Here is a 26331-nt window from a genome sequence, read left to right as displayed (position 1 = left end):
TTAGTATCATCCTTTCAAGTGGGTTGAGAGACAGAGATTTTGAGTTCCTCGTATATTGTTAATATCTTCCCAGAACAGAAGTTGAGTATGTTAGCTGTAGTCATGGCTGAATTTGGAATTGAGTTGGATAGCTGCAGTGTGTACTAGTTTGGAATAGTGCTCTGTGGTGATTTGTGGCTTAATTTCTTTGATTTTTGAAGTAATTTACCTTAGTGAGGAGAATTAGGTCCTTGTAGATATTTTTATGACACTTTAGTGCTCATAAGGTATAAGGGATTTTGAGCCTTTAAATTATGTTTTCTGTTTGCTCTTTGAATTCAGTTGAGGTTCTTAGTGTTTCTAGTATGGAGGATTGGAACTGTAAAGGCTAGAGTGGTCTGAGCAGACATGCATGGGTGGTACACCTAAAAGAAAGAGGTTAGAGGGGAGATAATGAGCTCATGGGTGTTTCCTTTGCTCGAAGTTGGTAGATAAACCGCTTGAGATTTTGTAATTTGCAAACAGTTTTTAGTTTGGAAGATGTGCTTATGTTTCAAGGGCTATTGAAGTCACCTAGAATTTTTTTTTTTGTAGTAGTGTGCTATCTTGGATTTCATGAGTTCAATGATATCTTTAACAAAGGCAGTACCATAACCTGGTTACTCGTATATAATATGGAATCAGATGATTTTTAGGGTCGCCCCCCACCTTTTGTCCCTCATAAAGAGTGTCTGTCAGGCTGGGCAAAGGTCAGCCTGACAGACACTATTCATGTTCAGATCAAGCAGCCAGGAGCGAGACGTGCGATTTGCGCAGACTCCTGGCTGCCTGAGCTGAACATTGCTGGTCTGAAGAGGTCACAGCTCCTATGGGCATGACCTCCTCAGCACAGCAAAGGTGCCTCGAGGCCCTTCTCCTCGATGACGAGGGGAAGCGTCACCCATTGACTTCGACCTGGGCACTTCAGGTTTAAGCCCTGAAGCACCCAGGGTGAGTATCAATCAGTGACACCTCGTCACAGAGTGGGGAGGGGTCAGAAGTCACACTGACCCCATCCCACTCTGTGACAAAGTTGGGACTGCTGTCTTCCATCATTGCCTGACCTAAGGTCTGCCAGAGAGGGAAGGCAGCAATCCCAACCCTCCTGGGACCTCCGAGCTGAAGGTAAGTGTGTATGTGTTTCTTAAATGAATGTTTGGTGCGTGTGTGTATGTTTGAATGTTGATGAGTGTTGTGAATGGATGTGCGTGCGTGCATGCATGCACCCGCCCCTTTCCCTCCTAAAATTACCGGCCGCCACTGTAAGAATATATCTATAGCTTTATTTTGCCTCCGTACTTTGTTTTATTTTTGGTTCCTATTTTTTCTTTGGTGTATGCCTTTGTTTGACTTTAATTGACGGGGGAAAAAGCTGCACTGTTCATGCACTTTGAACTTTTTTTCTTGTGTGAAATAATGCTAGGTTAGGGCCAGGTCAGTGCAACTCATAAAAGTTTTAGGTCCTCACATTGTTTTTGTAAATCTATTTTGGCTGCTCTCATTGTTATGTTGATATTGTGTTTACAATGCTTCTATCTCCAGTGTAACTAAAAGCTCTTTTAAAGAATGAGACATATTCTATCTACCCTTTGATAACGTGTGATACTTTGATATTCATTCATTGTGATAGCCCTCATTCCTAACAATGCCCCCTAAAAGGTGATTTACATTTGAATCAATGCCAACAGCTGTATGTTTCTGTTAGAACTGGGGATTCTGGTTGTCAGAATAGACCCCATGTACAGGCAGGAACCATCACTTCTAGTCAGGGTAAGCTAGACAAACACTTAGAAATACCCTGTGCTCATCTATGATAGGTTGGCACAGAGTTGCCAGACTTATCTAAAGATGCAATGTGTAAAGTATTTGTGCAACATACACACAGTAACACACTGCAAATACAGCAAAAAGTCTCCACAGAGGTTTAGAAAAATAGATGAGTAAAATAAGACCAAAATGACAAAAATCCAATTAGTAGAAGTTGAGATATTGATTTTTAAAGAATAAACCAAAAATAGTGCTTAGAAGTCAGTAGGACTGAATGGTTACTCAAGGTCGTGCTAGACCGGGGTGAATCCAAAGTTCAGGCTGACCACGATGGAGGGAAGGCTGGCTACAGGATCCAAGCAGAGCCAACTGAAAATATACCTTGGATGGAGCAATGGAAAAGCTATGTGTCAGTTCGGATCCACGCAGTCGGGTAGATGCATCATGCCGAGCCCCTCAGTCGTATCTCGCATTGGCGTTGAACTCTGTTGAGATGTATGCAATGAATTATTGTCGAGTCATGTAGCGATGTCACCGGATTAACTCTGCATTGTTGTTGAACGTCACAGTTGGATCCTGCATCATTGTCGAGCCAGTAATGCATCAGAGGGCACTGCGTTGGTTCTAAGTGGTGCAATGACTCAGATGTGTAGATTTTTGCAAAGAAACAGCTGCAAAACCCAATTCTAAGTTCCAAGACTAGATTGGCACCTCAAGGATGGGTAGAACTCACAGATGGCAGAGTCCAGCTTCAGGAGCAGAGACTGTAGGAGAACAGGGGACAACCCCTGGAGTCACTCTGGGTCAGATGAAAGGGTATAGTTGTCCCTCAGCAGGGTAAAGATCAGCAGGCAGCAAAGTGACTCATCAAGGCAGAGAGCAGTCCCTTCTTGGAAAACAGTCCAGCAGCCTGGCACTCCTTGTAGAACAGCAGTCCTTTCTCCTGGCAGAGTTCTTCACAGGTCCAGTAGTGTACTGATTTGGTAGAGTCAGAGACCGTTCTTATACCCAAATGTGCCTTTGAAGTGGGGGTGACTTCAAAGAAGGGTCTTTGAAGTGCACAGAGGTCTTTTCTTCCTAGCCCTGGCTCCAGACTATTAGTAGGGGTAATCAGCCCTTTTTGTGCGAAACAGTGATTGATGTCGATGTACACCATGATATGTTTACATATAATGAAATTGAATCGCTATTTGCAAATTCACCTGTCATGAACTTTCCCTCTAGCCCAACTCCAAAGTACATGGAGAGGTGGACTCTGAGACCTAGATCTGAGGCTACTGATTGACAGGTCACAGGTGGGGCAGCATGTAGCTGTCAGACAAACACGCAAACAGAAAACTCAGGTCACTCCTACAGATAGGCGCAGCAACACCAAAATGGTCCCAGGAGATTGGCCCAAATAAAGCACATATGGCTGGAGGGATACACACATTCGCAAACACTATGAAGTCAAAAGCTACATGTAGTTAGGAACACTTAGCCAATCAGAACACAGCACACATATTACACGCAGCTATCATGTGCCCCTCAGGCCGGACATCTGGACATGTCATCCACTGTCCCTAATCGTGTGCATGCAGGGTTGAGGCCCACCTGCATTTGTTATCAGGACCTTATTTATGACTCCAAGACAACTGCTCACATTCTTGACCAAGAAAGGAGTGTTTAAATTGTTTTATGGTACTCAGAGAAATGTATAAATCACCGCTCAGAACCATTGTACTTTGAGGCACTCCTCAGACCCCAGTTCTCTAACAGTTCTCTAATCTTTAATTACGCAACTGTTTCATGCTTTGCCAAATGCCTCTTGTCTTTCATTTTTTCAAGGTAAATTCACATTTGAGCAACATTTTGGTGAGCATGATAGTAGCTGATTGGTACCTTGGACCCGACTGCAAATTAAGGAAGGGGACCCCGCCCGGACGGATTCACATTTGCACAACAAGGAAAGGTGAGCAGATGCCGCAATTGATTGGAAGTTCATCTGAATCTGTGGGGCAACGGTCCATCCCGAAGCCACCGTAAAGAGGTTAAGAGACTACATCAGAGCGTTAGTTCCAGCATTTGGTGTATGTCAACCTAGGAAAAGCGAAACAAATTAACCTGAGCACCCTGCCACAGAACAAAATCTGGCATGTTACCTACTTTATGTGTCCTAACTGAGGAGTCGCAGAGCAGTCTCAGAGGTGTTCCTTAATAAAGTCATTTTTTTTGTACAGTCAGCATGCTAAGAAAGGTGAATGTTGTGGCTGTGACACAGATGGTACGCTTGTCCCCTGGGTGTGTCACATGGTTGAAGTGTGTCTCTTGAACCACTGGGCATGACACACATGATATGCTTGTCAACTGGGTGTGACATGGGGTTGAGACTCGTTCGCTTGGACCACTGATTGTGATATAGATGGCACACTTGTCCTATAGGTGTGACACAGGTTTGAGGTTTTATTGCTGAGACCGCTGGGTGTGACACAGACGGTATGTTTGTTCCCTGTGTGTGATACAGGGATTGAAGCGTCACTGCTTGTACCGCTGGGCATGACACAGATGGTATGCGTAGACCCTGGGTGTTATATAGGGCCCAAACCTCAATCTTCGTTTTTAGTCTAAACAGGTTTTCTTAGTGCTACAGGCTTCTTAACACTCTTGGTATCTGAAAAAGTGAGAGGTATCGTTGGCTTGGACTGATGGGTGTGACACAGGGTGATTCAGATGTTAGGGGAAAATATTTGGATCTGGGAGATTAGGTGTAGCTTGTGTTTGGTCAAGAAAGACCTATAATTGTTGAGTTATTCCTCTTTATTGGCATAAATTGTTATTATCTGTCCAAGAGCCGATATTGGCAGACTATTGGGCATACTTAGTCCTGTGTACTGCACAGAGCTTCCCTTGGTCACAGGATAACATGCACTAGGAGCGAGCCAAGGTATTTTTGACAAAGGCAATATTATTTCTCTGTTTTTTTCTGTTTTTGAAAATTGATGAAAATAGATGTATCTTTGATATTGTGGTGCTGGTAAATTAATGCAACTGTGTTTTGTCTTGAATGTTGCGTTTGTCAATGACTCATGTGCTTTGCATGCCCAGGCAATCCCAGCAGCACCCCATTCCAGCACTAGACCTCCCCAAAGTTTGACCCCTGTCCGTCGGGTTCAGCCCATTGAACCTTGGTGACACAGAGAACAGGCACTCCCACCGGTTCTGTTGAGCACATACGAGTGACAGGGAGATTTATAGCAGTTCTAGACAGTGACACAACTAGCGTGGGTGAGGAAAGGGGTCCCAGTTCTCCAGGAGCCGATGACCAGAAGGGAGACACAGGGTTTGCTCAGATAGCCAAAGAAATGAAAGAGGGCAAGTCCCGACCGAAGAGAACAGTGCATAGCTCAGAATGAAGAAGACATCCTAGGTGAGATTTAGAGGAAAGGCGCAAACTAAGGACAGAGAGAGAGAGAGCTCACACCTGAGAAGCACAAAGATATAGTAAAGCCGTGCACCCTCCATCTGAGTACAGTGAGGCTAAGTACAGAGCACTGTATAGGGAAGAATCCAAGGCAGGCCTAGAGGAAATCCTCATCAGATCCTCAATGTAACAGTGGGGCTGACCACGAAATAAGAGAACAAGGTATCCTGGTGCAGACTCAGTTTAGACACAGAAGAAAACCATAATGGCACCTTTGTGAGCAAACGAGGAGACCAGCGACAAAGAAGTCTGCTACTCCTCCCAAACACGCAGGACAGACAAGCTGACAGCAAGAGAGATGATCCTCTGAGAGGCAGCCAAATTCTTTGTGCGACCATGTTGTCACCTGTTAGCCCACTGGACCAAGGGGAGAGACCAGTGCAATAGACCCTGGCTGGAGGATGGTTACTTCGAACCAGAGGACATTGCGACTATGGAAGACTGCATCCGGCATGGAGGGGGAGATCCCAAGTGGAATTTCTCCTACATGCAGGATTGTCTAAGTAGATGGGAACGCTATGTTAGGGAGAAACAAGTAGAGCTACCCAAAACCAAAATTAATCCGCTACTGCAGAAGGGCACATCAGGGATGATCTATGTTCTGTGGGCACAAATGGATAAAAAAGGGCTAAGAATCAAATTGCCAGCATTGTTGTATGGGGCAGGGAAATGGATCTCATGTTTTGATACCGATAGGCGATGTCAAAAGTCAGCTGTGCAGTCTTATTGAATAACAGACTAAACCATCAATCACACTGACAAAGACCGAGCATAACAGGGCCACATTCAATTTGTACAGGCACCAAATATGGACGGTCCTGAGGGAAATGTTACCTGACTGCCCAGATGTGGGAGAGTTAATGACAGACCATAACCGATTTTTCCATGATGGGGACAAGAGACAGGACAGCCATGGACCGATATGGGCCCCCAGGTCACATTCTTTTACAGCCACAAAAAGGGACTGCCCACCATAATACAGATCTGATTGGACAGTGAAGTAGGGCTAGACACCAAACCCTGGTGGGAGATACTAGCTCACATATTACACTATCACACAAAGAAACAAGAAAGGACAGGGAAAGACAGGAGCAAGTCCAGAGAGAGACCACTAAGTTGTTTCAACACTAATTGAAAAAGACCGCCCTTGAGTGGGCCGCATTAGCAATTAGCACGCAGATGACACCAGTCCTGAAGGGAGCTCCACCGCAACAGCCTAGAGGGTTTCAACCTTGCTATAACGGCAGAAACTAGGTAGGCTGGCAGCAGCCAGACCTTAGAGAATGTTACTTTTTGCCACAGAATGGGTCACATGGCCAACCAATGCTAGATAAAGGCATATTACGAACAGAGGTTGTTGAGCCAGGGCCAGTCCCAGCAAAATCTCGACCCACTAACCCAAGCCTGGGGAAACCGAATACACCTCACACTCAGCCACAAGGAAATTAGTCCACTGCTGCACCACCACTGCATGGGTCAGGTAGTTGGACAAACACATGGCAACAGCAACCACAGACAGGGAATCCAGCCCAACAAGGACCGAGGCTACAACCACAGAAGGAAGTGGTAATGTATGGGGAAGAAATACCTTCACACACCTGCAGAACCCAAATGTGCAGTAAAGTTAATACCTCTAATGCAAAGCCTCCATTTCACACACATCTTAAAATTTGCTGTACTAAACCTCAAAAGAACTACAACAAGACAACATTAGAGATTCAAGCCTTTACTTGTGTTTGGGGAGCTCAGTGTTGTTGTATGTGTTTTGTCAAGCAAATATCCTCACTAAAATCTGCCATTCAGGGTCTCTGCGAGGGCATGGGCCCCACTCTGCTGATGATCCATGAGGGCAAAGTTGGCTGGGCAGTCTGACGAGGGGGGCAGGGCAACTCCCCTGACCAGTGCTTAAAAGCAGGCACCCCAAGTCCTCAAACCCACAAGTCAATGGGGGTGGGTTCCAATCACCAAGGCAAAAGGTCCCCATTCTCAGGCACCCACCGGGAACCAAAATTTCTTTATGACGTGTAGTCCAAACAGCAGTACTGCCCCCAGGAAGCTAAACAGCCTCCAGGTAAATGGAGGCCCTTTTTTACTTCCAAAACAAAGCTGTCCTCCAGTGTCAGGAGCCAGGTTTCCTGTACGCTTGGGATAGTGAAGACCTCATAACATCCACAGCATGAGTGCAAAATACGACAGATTGTGAAGCACTGCATGGCAACGAGCCAGTAGAGGGGATTCACCAGAAAATCCTGCCATCACAGTCCATTACCGCCATTTGGGCAAAAGGCTGCAGGTTTTTGCCTTGCACCTGACTCTCGATGTAAAGATATTTTGCTTCTTCCTTCCTCTGGAAGGGATAGGAGTGTGTTGGGGGAAAGGGAGTCTGAAAAGATCCATCACAGCTCCAGGCAGGTAGAATGAACAGAAATGCTCACCCCTGTATCAGGCCTAGCAGTCAGCCAACACAAGGCCTTACACACACCGTCTGAAGCAAGATATAGTCCAAATGTTGGACACCGCAAAGGCACATGGTGGCTGCAGAACAACTCTCCGGCCCCGTTCAGTTCATGACAGTTGGAGATAACAGAACATGTGAAGATCTAGAGAAATTCCCAAAGACCTGTAAAAAGAAGCCCAAAACTAGCCCAAAAGAAGCCTCTAGAAAAAGGGAGTAGTCAAGACACCTGGTGCCACTAGAATGGGCCACATTGCATGCCACCCGTTATACTAGAGGGGTATATATGTGACCTCGGGGCACAATGAGATCGCCAAATGACGTTTGGTTGCAACACGTTTTCCCTTTATACAGTGCTCCGAACACGTGTAGGTCGAAGGAAACAGACCGCACTTATGACGCCTCCATGAACACACTAGGAAGCTAGAGAGCTGGCGAAGCTCACAGGAATCTAGATAATAGTTAAAAGCACCCACATGCTCCATGATCACGCCATAAAAAATAAAAATGCTTTATCACCATACACCCTGTCAGGAATGGAAAGGAGGGAATCCCAACAATCGATAAAAACGAAGAATTAGCTCATGTACTAAAACCTATTTTTTTTCAAACTAGATACTCCAAATGAGGCCACCCTCAGTGCCTCACTACAACAGATAGGAAGGAAGTGTGGAAGAAACACAGCACACAAGAGTAGCGTGGAAACCCCAAAGAAATAATTGTTGATGATACATGCAAGGATGCAATTTTTCTTTCCGATAACAAACTAAACCTAGTTCTTATGCAATGGGTCTGCAATCAAACCATTTTGGTATAAGGTTGATTCAAAATCCTGCAAGATCTTGCTCCCGAGCTTAGTGAACCCTGTTCCACACGTTCCACCGGTCAAAGCTCCTTGAGTATCACAGTTGTCCATGTCAGTTACTATGAGAGTTTCCATCCCACTGTCACAGGCTACTAGTTGTCTATGTCTTTAGCCCACTGGAACAGCAGAAGGGTTCTGCCTTGACCAAGGTAAGGGCGGCCCTTTCTGGTAGCCATGGTGCTGACGACGAAGGAACGCCAAAAAGCAGTCCGTGTCCTCCAGAAGGAGTCCCAGAGGAGAAAACCCCAAAGGGAAATACCTCTAATCAGGAACTCCCTGGAATAAAAAAAGAAGCAAAAAGTTAAGTCTTCCAGCAGGAAAAAACAATACTCGAAGAAGCTGGAACAGGCGAGGAAAATGGCTGGATAAAATATTAGCAGGAGCGAAGATCACCACCAAAGGAAGTGTTGCAGCGCTTCTTATATACCCAAGAACAGACAATGACCAACAGGAAGTAGAAAGTCATCATATTGGATTGGGAAAGAAACATAGGAACATTTAGAGAAAAGACACTATTTTGAAAAAGGTTCCTAAGGCATGCAGGGAAAAAGAAGGCATGCTGGGAAAAAGAAAAACATGGTTGCTGAAGATACACATAAAACACGAGGAAAGGAAGAAAAAGAAAAGAAAGAAGAAAAAAGGACAGGTTCACCAGGAAGTGAGGGGTATGGGGGAAGGTGCCGAAGTAAATATTGAGGGCGCGCTGCGCCCAAGACCCTCCAAGGTCCCATGCCCAATTTGGGACCTTGAGCTAGAAAATAAAGCACAGTAGGGGCGCGACACGCCCGGTCTGCCACAGTGTGACAGTAGGTCCCCCACAGAGGCACAGGTTTGTGAGGATAGAGACGAAAAAACCGATGGATCAAAAGTGGGGCGTGAACAGAAGAAGCATCTCCCCAAGAACATTCACTAAGAGGATAGCCTTTCCAATGAATGGGATATTGGAGATGGTTTCGGAATATGCGAGAGTCACATATTTCTTGAACTTCATATTCGGGTTCATCATTCACCAACAAAGGGGGAGGACATGTGAATTGTCAAAACAATGGGTCAGGTTTATAGGGTTTCAATTGAGAGACGTGAAAATCTGGACAGATTTTCCATGTTCAAGGTAAACGGAGACGGAAGTATACAGGATTAATCTTCTGAAGAATTCAAAAGCGTCCATAATAACGAGGTTTAAACTTATTTTGGGAGAGACGGAGAGGAACAAATCTGAAAGAAAGCCAAACTTTATCTTGGACTTGATAAGATGGAGCCTCACATTGTTTCTTATCTGCTATTCTTTTCATGTGTCTGTTAGTTAACAAAAGATTAGACAGAATAAGACGTTGAATTCTATGTAACCTTTGGGAAAAAGAGGTGATTGCAGGAAGTGCAGAAGATGTCTTAGGAGTGGCAGGAAAAGATTTGGGATGAAATCCATATGAGCAGAAAAAAGGAATGGCTTTTGAGGCACTGTGTACGGTATTGTAAGAAAATTCAGCAATGGGTAAGTATGTGGTCCAGTTACTCTGAGTGGAATTACAAAAACAGCGGAGATATTGCTCAAGGCATTGAGTCAGACTACCGTCTGCCCATAGGTTTAAGGATGAAATCCAGAAGATAAGGCTACATTGATATTTCAGGCTTTACAAAAGTACTTCCAAAACCGTGATATGTATTGAGGACCCCGATCTGACACAATAACTTGAGGAAGGCCATGGAGACAAAAGATTTCTTGGAAGAAGATCTGGCTCAATTATTTAGATGTAGGTAACTTCTTAAAGGCAGTAAAATGAGCCATTTTTGTAAACGAATCTACAGTCACAATTATAACTTGGTTTCCCGCTGACGAAGGTAAAGAACACATAAAATTGGTTGATATTGTATGCCAGTGGGCTGGCGGAACCGGTAATTGTTGAAGTAGTCCTGTAGGCCTCGTATGGGATATTTTTGCTTGGGCGCAAATGGGACAAGATACCACGTAACTTTCAGCATCTTGCTTAAGTGTAGGCCGCCAGAAAGAGTGAAGGAGCAATTCCTTCGTGGCTTTGATACCACGATGACCGGAAATTTCTTAGGCATTGTCAATTGTGATGGTCTGTTCTTACTTCAAATGGTTCTTTATAACCCATACGGAATTGTCTCCACTCTTGACAAGCTGTTTTTAGGGCTAAGAGTTCTCTTTCCATTACCAAATAATTTTGCTCAGAATCAGAGAGCACAAGAGACAGATAAAATATTGGATGTTCTAATCCGTCGTCTTCCTGTCGTTGTAATAATGCTGCCCCAATAGCTCTTTCCGAAGCATCAGTAACAACTATCAATTGTTTGTTGGTACCGGGATGCCGTAGTATAGGTGCATGGGTGAAGGCTTGTTTTAGGTTTTGTAAAGCTTTTTCAGCCACGTTTGTCCGGAGGAAACCGATTCGCAAACTCTCTTTTTTAACAGTCTGTGTGATTTGACTAGTCTGTTGAGCAAAGTTCGAAATAAATTGGTGATAAAAGTTGGCCAGACCTAAGAAACATTGAGTCTCTTTAATTGATGAGGGGGATGGCCAATCTAGAATGGCCGAAACCTTCTCTGGATCCATGGAGATACCGATCTGACTATTGTGATAACTTAAGTATTTCATCTCGGTCTTATCAAATTCACATTTCTCAGGTTTACAGTAGCGCTGATGTTGCCTAAGTCTGTTTAATACTTGCTTTACATGTTCAGTATGGAGTTCAGGGTGTCTGGAATATATAAGGATATCATCTAAATAAATCACTACAGTGTGATTCAACAGGTCGGAGAAAATTGAATCCATGAATCTTTGAAAAACAGAGGGGGGCGTTTGTTAAACGAAAAGGCATTATTGTACATTCATAATGACCAAAGGGTATTCGGAAGGCAGTCTTCCACTCATCTCCTTCCTTAATTCTTAGGAGATAATACACTCCCCGAAGGTCTAATTCTGTAAAGATCTGTGCCCCCCTAACTGCCTCCAATATGTCTTTGATTAGAGGTAGTGAATATTGGTCTTTTACAGTGATTTTATTTAATCCACGAAAGTCTATACAAGAACGTAGATCCTTTGTCTTCTTGGGCACAAAGTAGAGGGGAGCCCCAGCGGGAGAAGAAGATGGTGCAATAAGACCAGTCTGTAGATTTTCTTGCAGCTATTCCTTAAGTATTTGTTTTTCAGGATCCGTAAGAGAATACATTCCACCAAAGGGAACAACCACTCCAGGTTCCAGGAGAATGGTACAATCGTAGTCTCCATGTGGGGGTAGTGCTGGTTTTGATGGTTTTAGGAACAAGACTATGTAATTCAGATAGTGACTAGGCACCCCTTAAATAGAGTTTATGGAACACCCTAATTCTAGTTCTGTGGATAACATCCTCCTTGGGGACCAATAGGTTTTGGATGCACAGCAATGGTCTTGACAGAATTTGGAAGACAGAGAAATAGTTCTGGTTTCCCAACTGATATACGGATTGTGTCTCATAAACCAGGGTATTCCTAGGTTTATTAATTTATGATTAGGGGAGGAGATTAAATCAAAAGATACATGTTCCTGATGCTTTTCAAAGTGAAGACATAGAGTAGAAGTGGTATTGACGACAGGACCGGACACTAATAGGGATCCATCTACAGTATGCACTTGTTCTGGAACGCCCTTTGGTAGTTGTGGAATTTGTTGTTTCTTGGCCCAGGTCTCATCCATATAAATTCCACTGGCTCCACAGTCTAATAATGCCAAAGCTCTTTCTTCCTGACCTTCAGGTAATTGCAGAGTAACTGGTAACAGAAACAGGACAGTGGCATCTTCTTTGGAAGAACTAATGGAAGGCATCGCAGAACATCCCGTCCCTTCTCACAGAAGACGGGAATTGGCGTTTCCCAAGGACTTCACAGGACGGACTGTGCAAGTGTGGAGCAAGTGGCCGGCAGCTCCACAATACAGACATAATCCTCTTCTTCATCTATTTTTGCGCTCACTACAAGAGAGAGGACAACGGGCGGTCTCTATTTGCATTGGTTCTTCTTCTGTTGTCTCCCTTAATTCAGGTCGAGGCTCTTCAGAATGATGGACGATTGCACGTAGGTTTCCTGCATGAGAAGGTCCACGATTCTTTCTCTTTTCTAGATGACATTCTTGTAGACAATACTCTATGGAGAGCGCTAAATCCATCAAGCCTCGTAAATCGGAATGTAATAATTCATCCTTTATTTAATCTCGTAGACCTCTACAAAAAAGAGTCACCAGAGTACGTTCTACCCACGTCATCTTGGCTGCCAATTGTCTGAAGCATGTTATATATTGGAGAACATCTTGGGTACCTTGCTGAATGTCAAATAAAGCTTCTTCTGCTGACTCCTCCAATCCCGGGCATTCAGACATTTGTCAGTGACAAAAGCTAAATAGGCAGACAACACAGGGTTATTGGAGGCTACTAACGGAGTCGCCCATGCCAAGGCAGGACCAGACAAGGCACTGATGAGATAGCCCACTTTTGTTTTATCTTGTGCAAATTGTGTTGGTCAAAAGGCAAAAGAGACAGTCAGAGCATCGAGAATTTCTCGTAGCTTATTTGGATCTCCTGAGAAATGAGACGTGGTAGCAGAGACAGTGGGAACATCTGTGGTTCTGGATGCCAGGGCTTGTCATAAAGCCGCATTTTCATTTCTTAATTGTTGCAGTTCCTGGGCTTGCTGTTGAATGGTGAAGAGTAGTGACTGGTTGGGTTCTGCAGCAGCCGTTGCAGTATTCTCCATTCTGCTCGACGAAGTCTGGTTCGCTTGGAGCTGCAATCTGTCACAGGCTACTCATTGTTTATGTCTTTTTATGTCTTTGGCCCACTGGAACTGCAGAAGGGTCTTGAGTCTTGCAGGTTCTGCCTTGACCAAGGTAAGGGCGGCCCTTTCTGGTAGCCATGGTGCTGCCCACGAAGGAATGCTAAAAAGCAGTCTGTGCCCTCCAGAAGGAGTCCCAGAGGAAAAACCCAAAGGGAAAAACCTTTTAACTCCACGGAACAAAAAAAGAAACAGAAAGCTAAGTCTTCCAACAGGAAAAAGCAATACTGGAAGACGCTGGAACAGGCGAGGAAAATAACTGAAGAAAAAATTAGCAGGAGTGAAGATCACCACCAAAGGAAGTGTTGCAGCGCAAGGAGAACAAGAATAACTGTTCTTATATAACCAAGAACAGGAAATGACCAACAGGATGTAGAAAGTCAACATATTGGATTGGGAAAGAAACATAGGAACATATAGAGAAAAGACACCATTCTGAAAAAGGTTCCTAAGGCATGCAGGGAAAAAGAAGGCATGCTGGGAAAAAGAAAGAACATGGCTGTTGAATATACACATAAAAACACGAGGAAAGGAAGAAAAAGAAAAGAAAGAAGAAAAAAGGACAGGCTCACCAGGTAAGTGAGGGGTATGGGGGAAGGTGCCCAAATTGTGCATGGGGCCTCAAGCGGGAAAATAAAGCACAGTATGAACTCATGCCGAGGTCCGCCGCGGCGTGACACCCACTGGCTTTCCTGGAGCTTTTTTCACATGATCAAACCAGGGGCAGCAGTTTTTGTCACAGATAAATTCGGACTTTGCTGGCTATATGAGTACCTTTCATTCCCAGGAGGTCATGCTGCCTCTTAGAATGCCCTCTTGTGAAGTCTAAATGATCTGAAACTATATAACTGAAAGTTTCATATGTGCATTTGAAAAGATGTTTCATCACAGAACCTGCACAAGGCAAGTTGAAGAAGAGTTGTTAATAGGTTATAGAGACCTGGTAACATAGCTGACATCTTTTAATCAGCTGGTGTCAAAAATGCCCTGAGCAGACGAAAAGGATGCATCCTTTTTTAATTACAGGCTAAACAACAATGTACCATTGGCGTGAAATTCCCATAGCCCTATGTCCAGGACATATTGTTTGGGGTTAATGCCAACAAGTTTTCATGTTTAGTTTGTCCTAGGGAGAAGTAGGGCCGCACCCCTGCAGCACAATCCATTTGGATGCCGCACAGTACCAAGTTATGGATCTATGAAAGAACATTGTCTGCAGTTAAGGTATGATTTGTATCCATATGTACACTGTTGGAAAATGGGTTATTGGTAAGGGCAGGTAAGTACCTACACTTAGCAATAGGCCACTAAACTCCACTTAGGTCCAGTTAGGACTCAGTAAATTAAACCTAGCTCAACCCTTGGTAGCTTGGCAACGAGCGACAAGGCTTAACTTAGGAGACAAATCATAAAGCATTCAAACATCACAAAACAGTAATTAAATAAAACACAGGAAACAGTTTTAAAATCAAAAATCAATTTATGAAAATAGGGAATATTATTAGCTTTAAAATGACACCAAAGCAAATAAAATCGGATAAGGGGAGCCAGAGATATGAATTTTAAAAGAATTATTGCTTGCTAATGCATAGAAACACAAGCATTTTCAATGCAACGGGTCTCGCATTTGCTCAAGTTAGAGCTATTAGCGTTGTAAACTCCTAACCGGACTTAAAACACAGCGCGATTGCGCTGAAATTTAAAATTGAAAAACCGAGCACGATTGTCACGCTGCATGGAAAATAAACAGATAAAGTAGTCGGAAAACCAGGCTGAAAATATGGAGCCTCAAATGGTTTCAGTATTTTACGGGTGCTGTGTAGGTGGGCTAAACACCGGAAGAGGCATGACGTATGCATGCCTTTCACAAATGAAAGCAAGCAGGTTTTAAAAGGCAAGCCCATGAACCAATCAAAGTGACTGACGTGACAGGGGCATGGTTGGGAGCCCAAAGAGAGATTACAGCATGTGACGGAGCGTTTTGCGCTCGCCCATAAAAAATTATGCTGTATCATTCCCTAGGCAAAGCCAATGGGTCAAAAAGACAAAATCTATCAAATTTACTAATTCTTGTTCTTGTTTTTTGTAGCTTTCTGTGCGTGGTTGCAACGTCACAACTCTATTGCTAGTTGCTTGCTGTGTTCATGATCCTTTTGTGTGCTGCTGATTCCGCCATAATATCTTAACAGTGAAATTAGTAGAGATCAAAAAAGGCAATATGAAGAAGTGTGGGAAAAGGCCACAATGTAAGCATCTACAGTCTCTGTTGCTGGGGCTCCCTTTATTACTCATACTCAGCTTACATCTTTCTCTGTAGCTGTGAGATGGCAACGTTTGGGTGCCCTCCACCATGTTTTGCTGGGGTTTTATTTATGTTGCTGGCTCAATATTAACTTGAGTTCTTATGTGGTATATCTGTTTTGTGTTAGTAGGGAGAAACTTGAGTGACTTTGTTCCATGTGTGCATGATGAGTGTGGCTGAAGGATGCTCAGAGTGATGTTAACAGCGCAGTATCTTATTTCTTTAAGTTGAGGGCAGTGTTAACTTACACTACTGCTATTTGTGCTGTTATTCCTCTATGAGTGAAGCAGCACTGCTGCACTGCTACTGATTATACTTGTCTGTTTTGAGTACCAAGCAGTAGGTTGCACTGTTTCTGCCCGTACAGTACCAGCTCTGTGAGCATAGAAAGATTGCACTACAGAGACTGGTGTTTTTAAGTATCTTATAGTATGTTTCAATCTTGCACTGAAGGAATTTGGGAACACATGCACAAAGCCTTTTTTGAGGTCGCAAACGGGCCTATTTGTACCAAACCCAAATGGCGATTCGGTAACCATTTACCAAATCGCAATTCGGGTTTGCAATTCCATATTAGGAAGGGGCATCTTGAGAGTGTTCTTTTCTAATACTGAATCACAGTGGTATGTAGGAATGTTTTGCAACCGAAATGCGGTCACAAAACATTTGCATTTTACCACCAATTTCAAATTGGTGGTAAGCCATTCACAAATTGGAAGGGTTCGCCAAGGGACCCCTTCCCCTTTGTGAATGTTTGTAAAATGATTTTTGAAGAGCAGGCATTGTTTCCAAGCACCACTGCCTACTCCCCAAAAATTAAAAGAAAACTTTTCATTTGTTTTTCAAACGCATACCGTTTTCCTTTAAGGAAAATGGGCTGCATTTAAAAAAAAAAAAAGATTGCTGTATTTAAAAGCAGTCACAAACATTGTGGTCTGCTGAATCCAGCAGGCCACCATCCTTGTGATTTTAGCAATTTCCTAATGGGTTGCAAACCGAGACCTACCTCATTAACCCCTATGCCACAAAATAAATTCTCATCCCACATACATATGTGCCAAATCCACATCGAAAAATTGCACGGTAACATTATTTATCTTGAAAATGCGATGATTGGTGTGTCAGTTGCACTTAAAGAACAGTTATCACATAAATTCAGTGGAAATGTGGGACGACAAAACTAAACTCCAGCTCAATTCCTTTGTTGCGTTTCATTATCTGTGTGTAACTGAATCTAAGACAGGATTCCCAAATTCTCTCTTCTAACACTGCACCAAAACAATTTATTGTGCTTCAGATTCTCGAAATATACCGAGCACGTGATATAAAATGACCTAATTCACCGTAAATATGAATGCCTCATTTCGTTAAAAAAAAGTCAATTGTGTAGCGTAAGATCGTTTCTAAACCCACCATACCCGTGTGTTTAAATGCGAACCTCTATAACTCAAAATAACCCATCTTAAGGCCATTGAAGAAAGGAGGAACAGCATCCTAATATTGTCTAAAATGCATAAGAATGCATGGTGTCTTTTATGTAACAGTAACCACGGCATAGGACAGTGTGTAGTGTAAAAAGTCATCCGCAGGCACTTCATTGTGATGTAGGCACGCCTACATCAAAGTCCACAGGAGGCAACCTAACTATAGTAAAATGTAGTTAGAAATAATCTTGCGCTATTGGAAAGCAGTGTGCCCTGTTGAGGAGAACAAAAAAGGAACAGAATTATGCATTTTAATTTAAAAGTTTGCGATTGCAAAAAACTGCAAAACTTCTTTTGCAAAATGGCTGCAGTATAGAAAAATAAAATGAGAGAGTCAATTAAGATGTATAAAATTTAAGATACATAGTAAATATCTAGAAGATAGGTTTAAGATGATATAATGAGTGACAACAAACCCAGCTCAATATACTTCATGCCTGCAACCTCATCTCCAGACCAGAACAGGACTGCTGGGAAATAACTTGTAATTTGCCACAAGCTGAGACTAGTGTTTGCAAATCGTTTGTCATTTCGAATTAGTGCACAAAATAAAGAAGAGGAATGCTGGGCAGGTGGCATATATAATGGTTATAAAAATCTCCAGTAATAAGAGTTTTTTGCTTGGATGCGAAATACCGGGTCAAATATACTTTACATAAAATAAAATGTCAAATATAATTTACTTTATAAATGATTAGCAATGCAAGTTTACAAACATTCCATTTTTGTAGTAAATACATCGACTGTTTCTAACTGAGCTGACAGTTTTTGCCCTAAATAGTGAAGTCTCCAATATTTCAAAAGGTACAAATACATTGTTCTGGAATCTAATAGAAAATATTCCTGCAGATGTATGTGGTTGTTTTTGCACAGGGGTGGAATATTTATTTTATTCAATGTACACAGGACTAGGGAATATTCTGTAATACGAAGATCAGTATAAACCCTATAGCTATACATCTCTGACATAAGGTGAGTAATTGACACCCACTTGTTGTGTCTAGGACTTAGAAGCTCAAGACAGACTTAGAAGACTGCGAGAGCCATTGTGTTAGAGAAGGTCTTTTTGGGATTCTTTACCGGTGCTTGGAGTGGGATGGCATCATGGCACGATTTGAACAAATGTTTATTAATATATATGTACTGCACAGACAGTGACTGAATATACATTACCTGGCAATTCTGTGAGTATGTCTCACCTCGGTGTGATGTGTATAGCATATGCAGTAGTGTGGGCTGAAGAGAGGTGACAGCCGGGCCCCTGTGCTGACCACACACATTGTGGAACACGTGTATTTCACATTCGCTGTTTATAAAAAGCATTCCTTTAATTCAAACCTCGATTGCACGCACTGAAAAGATAACGCTGGAAACTAAACAGCTTTTCGTGTGTTTTTGTCAATAGAAAGATGTCTGGTGTTGAAAACGCACCACCTTTTCATTGGACAATTGTTAGCACAGTCAGAGAATTCATGCGCATTACTCTTTCACAATCATAAATTGACTCTCCGTGAGCCCAAAATGTAGCCTTAAATTCGGATACTTCCCTTTTTCCGCATTGCTTGCAAATGCAAAATAAGTAATCTCCTACATGGATAGCGCTTCCTCCTGGAAGAAGGGGCGGCATTACAGCGCTAATGTGCTCACAATTCATTCACACATGTTCTAAGTACGAAACGGCAACGCAAAAGATACATTCGTATTCGAGACGGCAAAAGTGCAATTATCTAAGTAACCGGAAAAAATGCAATAACTGTGTAACAGGGTCGATATTATGCAAAGCTCTCGACTTCTGCCAAGCGAGATCGCGCTGCGAAAATAGAGAAAAAGTAGTCCACGAACCGGATGGAAAACAGCGAGCCTCGCATATTTTCAGTACTTGGCCGGTGCGCTTGAGGAGGACTAACCACCGGAAATGGCATGACGTATGCGTGCCTTCCACTAATGAATGCAAACCGATTTTAATGGGCAAGCCCACGAATCAATGAAAGCCACTGGCGTGACGTGGACGGGCTCCGAGCCCTTTTTAATTCCTAAAGCGTCTTGCTAGCGAAACACATGCGCAAGCGCATGTGACGCAGGCTCGACACTAAAAATGCGCCAATCTGGCATCTGGTCGCACCTCGACCGGAGCAAAGTCAAAGTTTAAGTTTAAGGCCAACCGCGATGGAGCCCGGCTTGGCTACAGCCCGCAGGAGACCTCGGTCAAACGTTTACCTTAGGACTTAGTCATTTTTCTGGAGATTTTCTTCAGCGGGCGAACCTGCCAGTCCAATCCGACCTCCTGGAACTCTTCCTTGGATACCCATCGCGGGAGCCCTTGGTGGACATTTTTTCCTTCGGACTTAGTCTTTTTTTTTTCGAGGTGAAAATCCTTCGACCGGGGCAATCCTGAATCTTGATCCGACGTCCCTGGAGCCCTCTTTGGATACACTGCCTGGGAGGACCCGGTCAACTTCCTACGTTCGGACGTAGTCACTATTTTGGAGAGTTTCTTCACCGGGACGAACCTGCAAGTCAGGCCGGGTCACGGTTGAGGCAAGCCGGCTAGAGTTGCTGCGGCGGGTCGGACCCTCTATGGAGCTTTTTTCCAAAAGTTCTCCAAACTTTTCTAAACTTCTGGATCTTCTTCCATATGTTCTTTATGGTTCTTTTGAGGTCCGCAATTCACCCCAAGGTTCCAGAAGCTCTGAGATGCTCCTTGGGGTGTGGACTACAACGCCCAAAATGCACCTGGTGCAAACAGTGGACAGTGGTCAGCTAGTTGGTTTCTTCAGGAGTTGGTGCAGGGGACTCTGGTTAGCAAGTTTTCACCTGTAGCAAACAAGGAGTGCCTCCTTGAACCAGTTGAAGCCAGGCAAAGACCTTGTGATGAAGCCCAAGTGTGCAGCTGGTGCAGTCCTTCAGAGTGCAGTGTCCAGGTGCAGCCCAGGGGTCCAGCAGGGCAGTCCGTCTTCTTCTGTAGTTCTTCCTGGTAGGGAACTAGGGTATGGGTGCAGGTCTGACAGTTTTATCCTTGTTCCTCGGTGAAAAACAGGGGGGTCCTGGTTCTCTAATCAGGGACAGGATCCTTCCCCCTGTGATGACTACTTCCTGGGAAGTGTGGCGAAAATCAATCCCAGGGAGCAACATTCCTCAAAAATCCATCATGGCTGAAAGTGATTTTTGGAGGTTACATCTTGCTGAGCCCACCCACTGGTGTGGCTAAAAATCCTAAACACACCCCTCTCCTGCCCTCTCCTAATCTAATCAAGGGGGCACCTAATTGTCCGGGTCTGCAGGATGTGAGGGTGTTGCTGGGTTGCTCCAAATGTCCTTCCCTGCCTTTGATGACCAGTTTGGCAGCCCTCCCCCTTCCTGCTTCCCTATCGGCAGATGGGAGATCTTCTCCCACAGGCCCATCTCTTTGTGTTGAGCCAGGCCACTTCACACCTCATCAAAGCAGCCTGGCAGGGCTGCCAGAGGCTGGCCAATCAGAGCAAAGCAGCAAAAACACTGCAGGGCTGAAGTTGGCAACTTTTCAGGTAAAGTTTAAAACTCTTTACCTGAACAAGTTATATTAAATCCCACAACTAGAAGTTGTGGGATTTAGTAACACAAATTAATTTGATACCAAACTTGCAGTATCTGTTACTTAAGGGGACTTTTAAAATTAAAATAAAGTCTCCCCATTCTAGCCTATGGAGGCCATTCACTACAATGAGGGACAATGAATTTGGCTGTTTTACCGCACATGGGCTTATAAAACTATTTGTATAAAGTCCCTGCTTATAGTTACATGGCACATAGCCCTAGGGGTACATAGGGCACACCTTAGGCGTGACTTATATGTAAAAATAAGGTAGTTTAAGACTTGGAACTACTTTAATTCCAAAGTCGAATTTGCATGCAATTGTAATTTAAAAGCAGCCAGCAAGGCAGGCCTGCCTTTAAAATGACACAGGGCACCTCAGCAGTGCACCTATGGATGCACTACCTATGCTAGGGTCCCTAAACCTACATGCCCTACCATATACTAGGGACTTACAGGTAGGTTGACTTAGCCAATTATAATTAGCCTAATTTGCATTCTTATTTTACACAGAGCACAGGCCCTGGGACTGGTTAGCAGTACCCAGGGCACCATCAGAGTCAGGAAAACACCAGCAAAAAGTGAAAAATGGGGACAAAAAGTTAGGGGAGCCTCTGCAATCAGCCCTGTTCTCTTACATACACCATGTTCGAACTTGTATTTATGATTCATTTATGCATTACCTTTATTATTAAGGTGAACACTGTAAGGAGATTATGTACGTTTCGGTTGCAATACTGACAGTGGTTCAGTATAATGGTGCACATGTGTTTGCAAAGTTTAATAACATTAGGCTGCATAGAATGCTCCCCAAGTGGTCTCTGATTAGATTTCAATACTTACAGGTGCTTGAAAGCAAGATTTATGATTCTATGTGTCACGTTACATTGAAGAAATCAACTGGGTCAGGAAGTATGTTCAAATGAATTTATTCTCCTTCAAAACTGCACCACGGCGAACCCTCGCTCCAGCTCCAGGCGTCAGTCATAAATCAACTGACTAGCCTGGAACCTTCACAGGGATCCATCAAACATAAAGACATTCAGCTCGTGAGCTGATTATGCAATGTCATGCGCTCGCGTAGAAACGTGCAACCGTTAGACATAACACATCTTCTCCCTTATACGTAACCACATTAAATTGTGTTCCCAGAACAACAAGCTAACCCCCAAACTAACACTATAAATCCAATACCTGTTGAAAGAATTGAAATAAACTCATTCCCTAATAAATATCAGACTGTAGAGAAAAATATCTTTCTTCCACAAAATCTGTGAACATAAAAGTAACGAATCCAGCACATAATCATTTAAATACTTTGCTGTACGTATCGTTCTTCTATTCTCACCTGCAGACACCACAACTTCACCCTCAGAGTCTGCCTGATGTCTTTCAACCTCAATAACCCTAACCCCATAACCCATGTCACCTACAGCTGCCAGCGACGGAGAAGGCTCCTCTGGAAAGCACTAAGGCCCTCATTACAACCCTGGCGGTTGGTGTTAAAGTGGCGGTAATACCTCCAACAGGTTGGCGGTAACTACCGCCAAATGATGACCATGGCGAAAAGATCTCTGAAAGACAGCCAATGTACTACACCGACCGCCAGGGTGGAAACAACAGCCACCACGGCGGGAGCCACCTACAGCGAGGCAGAAGTCAATGATCCTCCCACCATATTATGACCAGACAATCCGCCACCTTTTCCAGGCAGTACCAACGACATCAAAAGCCTGGCGGAAACAGAGCTCAGAAGGGAAAAGACTCACCATTGGAGACACAGGGAACAACCACGCCGCCATGGAGCCTGAACTGCATGTCTTCCCCATGATCTTCTATGTTCTGCTCCACCACAAACACCAACGCCGGCGAAGACAACAACTGTGAGTACAGCCACCTAGCACACAAGGGAGGGAGGGAGGAAAAAGAGAGTAACAAACACTCACACACCACACCCCACCAACACCATACACACAATCAGCTGCATTACAAAAACATGTTTACCCAGAAACTCTGATGAATAATGCAAGGACAAAACAATTTTGAAAAAGTGAATGTAATGAGATCAACTCAGCATTAAAATAAGTTAGGCAAGATAATAGATGTATACATATGTACACAGAAAGGGACACAACCCAGTCCACAATGTTCGGAGGTCACATGGCCACAGGCCAAAATCCAAGGCCACACATGTCACCTGCTTCAACACGGAGAGAACACTGCAGGGGCATCAGTTGGTAAATAGGCAGGCACTTCAGGGGGGGTGTGGGGGAGCACCTCAGCCAGGAGATGGAACAAGCCCACTTGCTCTGGAGGGGGCAACATCCCCTGTGCTTGGTCCTGGGGAGTGCAAGGCCACAGTCTCTGAGGTGGGTGGCTTCCCCACTTGCTCTTGAGGGGGCAACATGCCCTGTGCATGGTCCTGGGGAGTGCAAGGCCACAGTCTCTCAGGTGGGTGACTTGCCCACTTGCTCTGGAGGGGACAACATGCCCTGTACTTGGTCCTGGGGAGTGCAAGGCCACAGTCTTTCAGGTGGGTGACTTGCCTACTTGTCCTGGAGGGGGCAACATTCCCTGTGATTGGTCCTGGGGAGTGCAAGGCCACAGTCTCTCAGGTGGGTGACTTGCCCACTTGTTCTGGAGGGGGTCTCGTGCCCTGTGCTCCTGATCCTGGGAGTGCTGGGCATGTGGGTGTCTTACCAACTGGTTCTGGAGGGGGCCTTGTGCCCTGTGCTCTTGATTGTGGGGAGTGTTGGGCATGTGGGTGTCTTACCCACTGGTTCTGGAGGGGGCCTTGTGCCCTTGATCCTGGGGAGTGCAAGGTCACAGTCTCTCAGGTGGATGTCATACCCACTGGATTTGCAGGGGGCAGGCCGCACACCAGTCCATGGGGGCAGGATTACATACCATCCACCGGCGGTGAAGGCTGCTCAATGGAGGTGGTGGTGCTGCTGGGGGGAGGAAGGCTCCAGCCCATTCCCTGCAACCTCGGACGGCTGCTCAGTGGAAGTGGAGATGCTGCTGGTGGGGAGGCTCCTGCCCATCCACTGCAACCTCGGAGGGCTGCTCAATGGAGGTGGTGGTGCTGCTGGGGGGGAGGCTCCTGACAATCCCCCGCAACCTCAGACGGCTGCACAACCATGGTTGGTGGTGGGGGCTCTGTCAGAGTTCCTGGCCCAGGCCCCTTGGTCTTCATGCCTGCTGGTGCAGGCTTCTTGCTCCTTCTGTCAGCTGGGGCAGGCTCCTTACCCTTCTTGCCTGCTGGCGAGGCTCCTTTGTCTTCCTGGTAGCTGGGGGAGGCTCCTTTCCCTTCTTGCCTGCTGGGGCAGGCTCCTTGCTCTTTCTGGCAGCTGGGGCAGGCTTCTTTCCCTTCTTGCCTGCTGTGGCAGGCTTCTTGGTTTTTCTGGCAGCTGGGGCGGGCTCCTTTTCCTTGAGGCTGCGTGGCGCAGGCTCCTTCATCTTCAGGACATGTGGCCTAGATCCTTTTCCACCATAAGTGGGTGTGGTGATGACTTGGCCTGTGGACTGGGTGGCTGAGGTGCTTGATGGGTTCTTCCTACCCTGACCACATGTGCAGGACGGGGGGGTAGGGAAGAGGTCAATGGTGGATAGGAACAGTTTTTTAGGGACATTAGAGCGGGAAGAGGGAAGAGGAATGGGAGTGGAGGAAGGGGGAGTGGTTGTTGGAGGTGTCTGTCTGCTGCTTTGGGTGCAGGTGCATGGCCTTTATGCTCTTGTGAGGTGGATGGCTGTTGGGTGTCTGAGTGCTTGCATTTGTGTACCTTGGGGGGGACAGACACAGTGGGAGAGGACACAGGGGACATGTGCATGGCTGTTGTGGAGGTCTCTGCCAGTGATGTGTGTGTTCTGCTTGGTGTGGTGATAATGCTGGTAGTGGATGATGATGTAGTGCATGCAGGTGTGAGTGTAGACGGAAATGGGAGGGAGGTGGGGGAGGGGAGGGAGGCGGTGAGCGGTGGAAATAGTGGATGTTGGTGTGTCTGCATCTGGATGGTGTTTGTGGGAGTGCCTGTGGGATGAAGTGTGGTGCTTGTGTTTGCCTGTACCACTCTTGTGTGTTGTCTTGTGTGCATGCACGTCTGGCTGTGTGCTTGGGATGGGTTGGAGTTGAGGAGAATGGGACTGTGAAGAGGTAGTTGGAGGGGGAGGGTAGAAACAGGAACAATGGCTGCCATCAAAGAGCAAGCCAGAGACTGGATTGATCTCTGTTGGGCCGCCAACCAAGTGTGAATGCCCTTCAGGAATGCATTAGTCTGTTGCTTCTGGGCTGCCAGCCCCTGGTTGGCATTCACAATGGTTGACTGCCCTACAGAGACGGACCTCAGGAGGTTAATAGCCTCCTCACTCAGGGCAGAATGTCTCACTGGGGCAGTGCCTGAGGTGCATGGGGTTAAGGGGATGTCCACCCTCCTGGGTGAGCAGGCACAGGCAACTTGATGAGGGGCTGTTGGGAGGGCGGGGTGGCGGATGTACCTGTAGCTGGGGTGGTCACAGAAGTGTCTGCCACTACCAGGGAGCTCCCATCGGAGGAAGTATCTGTGTCAGAACTGTCCCCTCCAGTCTCTGCCGTGGTGCTCCCCTCGCCCTCCATCCCGATGGTCCCCTCGGCATCGGTGGACTCAGCTTCCTGGGTCCCGCGGGCTGCAGCTCCCTCACTTGCCGGTGCCTATGCTCCTTCATCAGATGATGCTAATGCACACATGGACAGGATTACAAAAGGAGAGAGGGGGGAGAAAGAAAGGGAGCACAGGGTCAATCACAGCACCTACAGCCACCCATATGGAAACCCATCACTATCACACACTGAGACTAAGAATGGGCAGTATGGACCACACTGGCATACCATTGGCTAGGTACCACAGCAGGTAGGAGCCGAACACTGCCATCTGCACACCAACTGGGACCAACTAAGCCCTGTCTGACATGGAAAGCCAGCTACCTAGCTATCAAAAATATGCATCACACCCACAATAGCTAAGCTGGACCATGCAGCATTGTCTAAGCTGGCATATTGTGGCATCCACTGGCTAGAATCCTGCACCTAATCCCATGCCAGGCAACTAAGATGGTTTCACACACACTGTACTCATCCCCTTGTGGCTGCTGTGATGCCTCAAGTGCCAATCTAGCTCTGGGTAGGCTGCTGCGAGTATGAGGGCCACAGGGGGATCAGGTTCCGAAGGGCACCCCTCCCTCGTTGGGAGGCCGTCCCCAGCTGGGCTTCTGCGGTCTTCCAGGCCCAGCGTCTCAGGTCCTCCCACGGTTTCCTGCAGTGGGTGGTCCACTGGCTATGGACCCCCAGGGTCTGCACGTCCTTGGTGATGGCACGCCACAACCCCTTCTTCTGATGGGCGCTGGTCTGCAGCGGAAACACAGACAGAGGGACACCATGAACCACACAGTTCAGCCTATCATACATATCGCCTATGTACTGCATTTGCCCCTCATCAGGCACATACATGACCCGTACATCTGCATTAACACTGCCACCAGCCTTATCCCCCCAAATAACACTCTGCCAGCACACACACACATACATGCAGCCATGTTGAATGCAAAGTA

This window comes from Pleurodeles waltl, chromosome 8, assembly GCF_031143425.1.
Source record: "Pleurodeles waltl isolate 20211129_DDA chromosome 8, aPleWal1.hap1.20221129, whole genome shotgun sequence".
Taxonomy (NCBI): Eukaryota; Metazoa; Chordata; class Amphibia; order Caudata; family Salamandridae; genus Pleurodeles; species Pleurodeles waltl.
The sequence above is the reverse complement of the archived record's forward strand: the minus strand, read 5'-3'. Positions refer to the sequence as shown.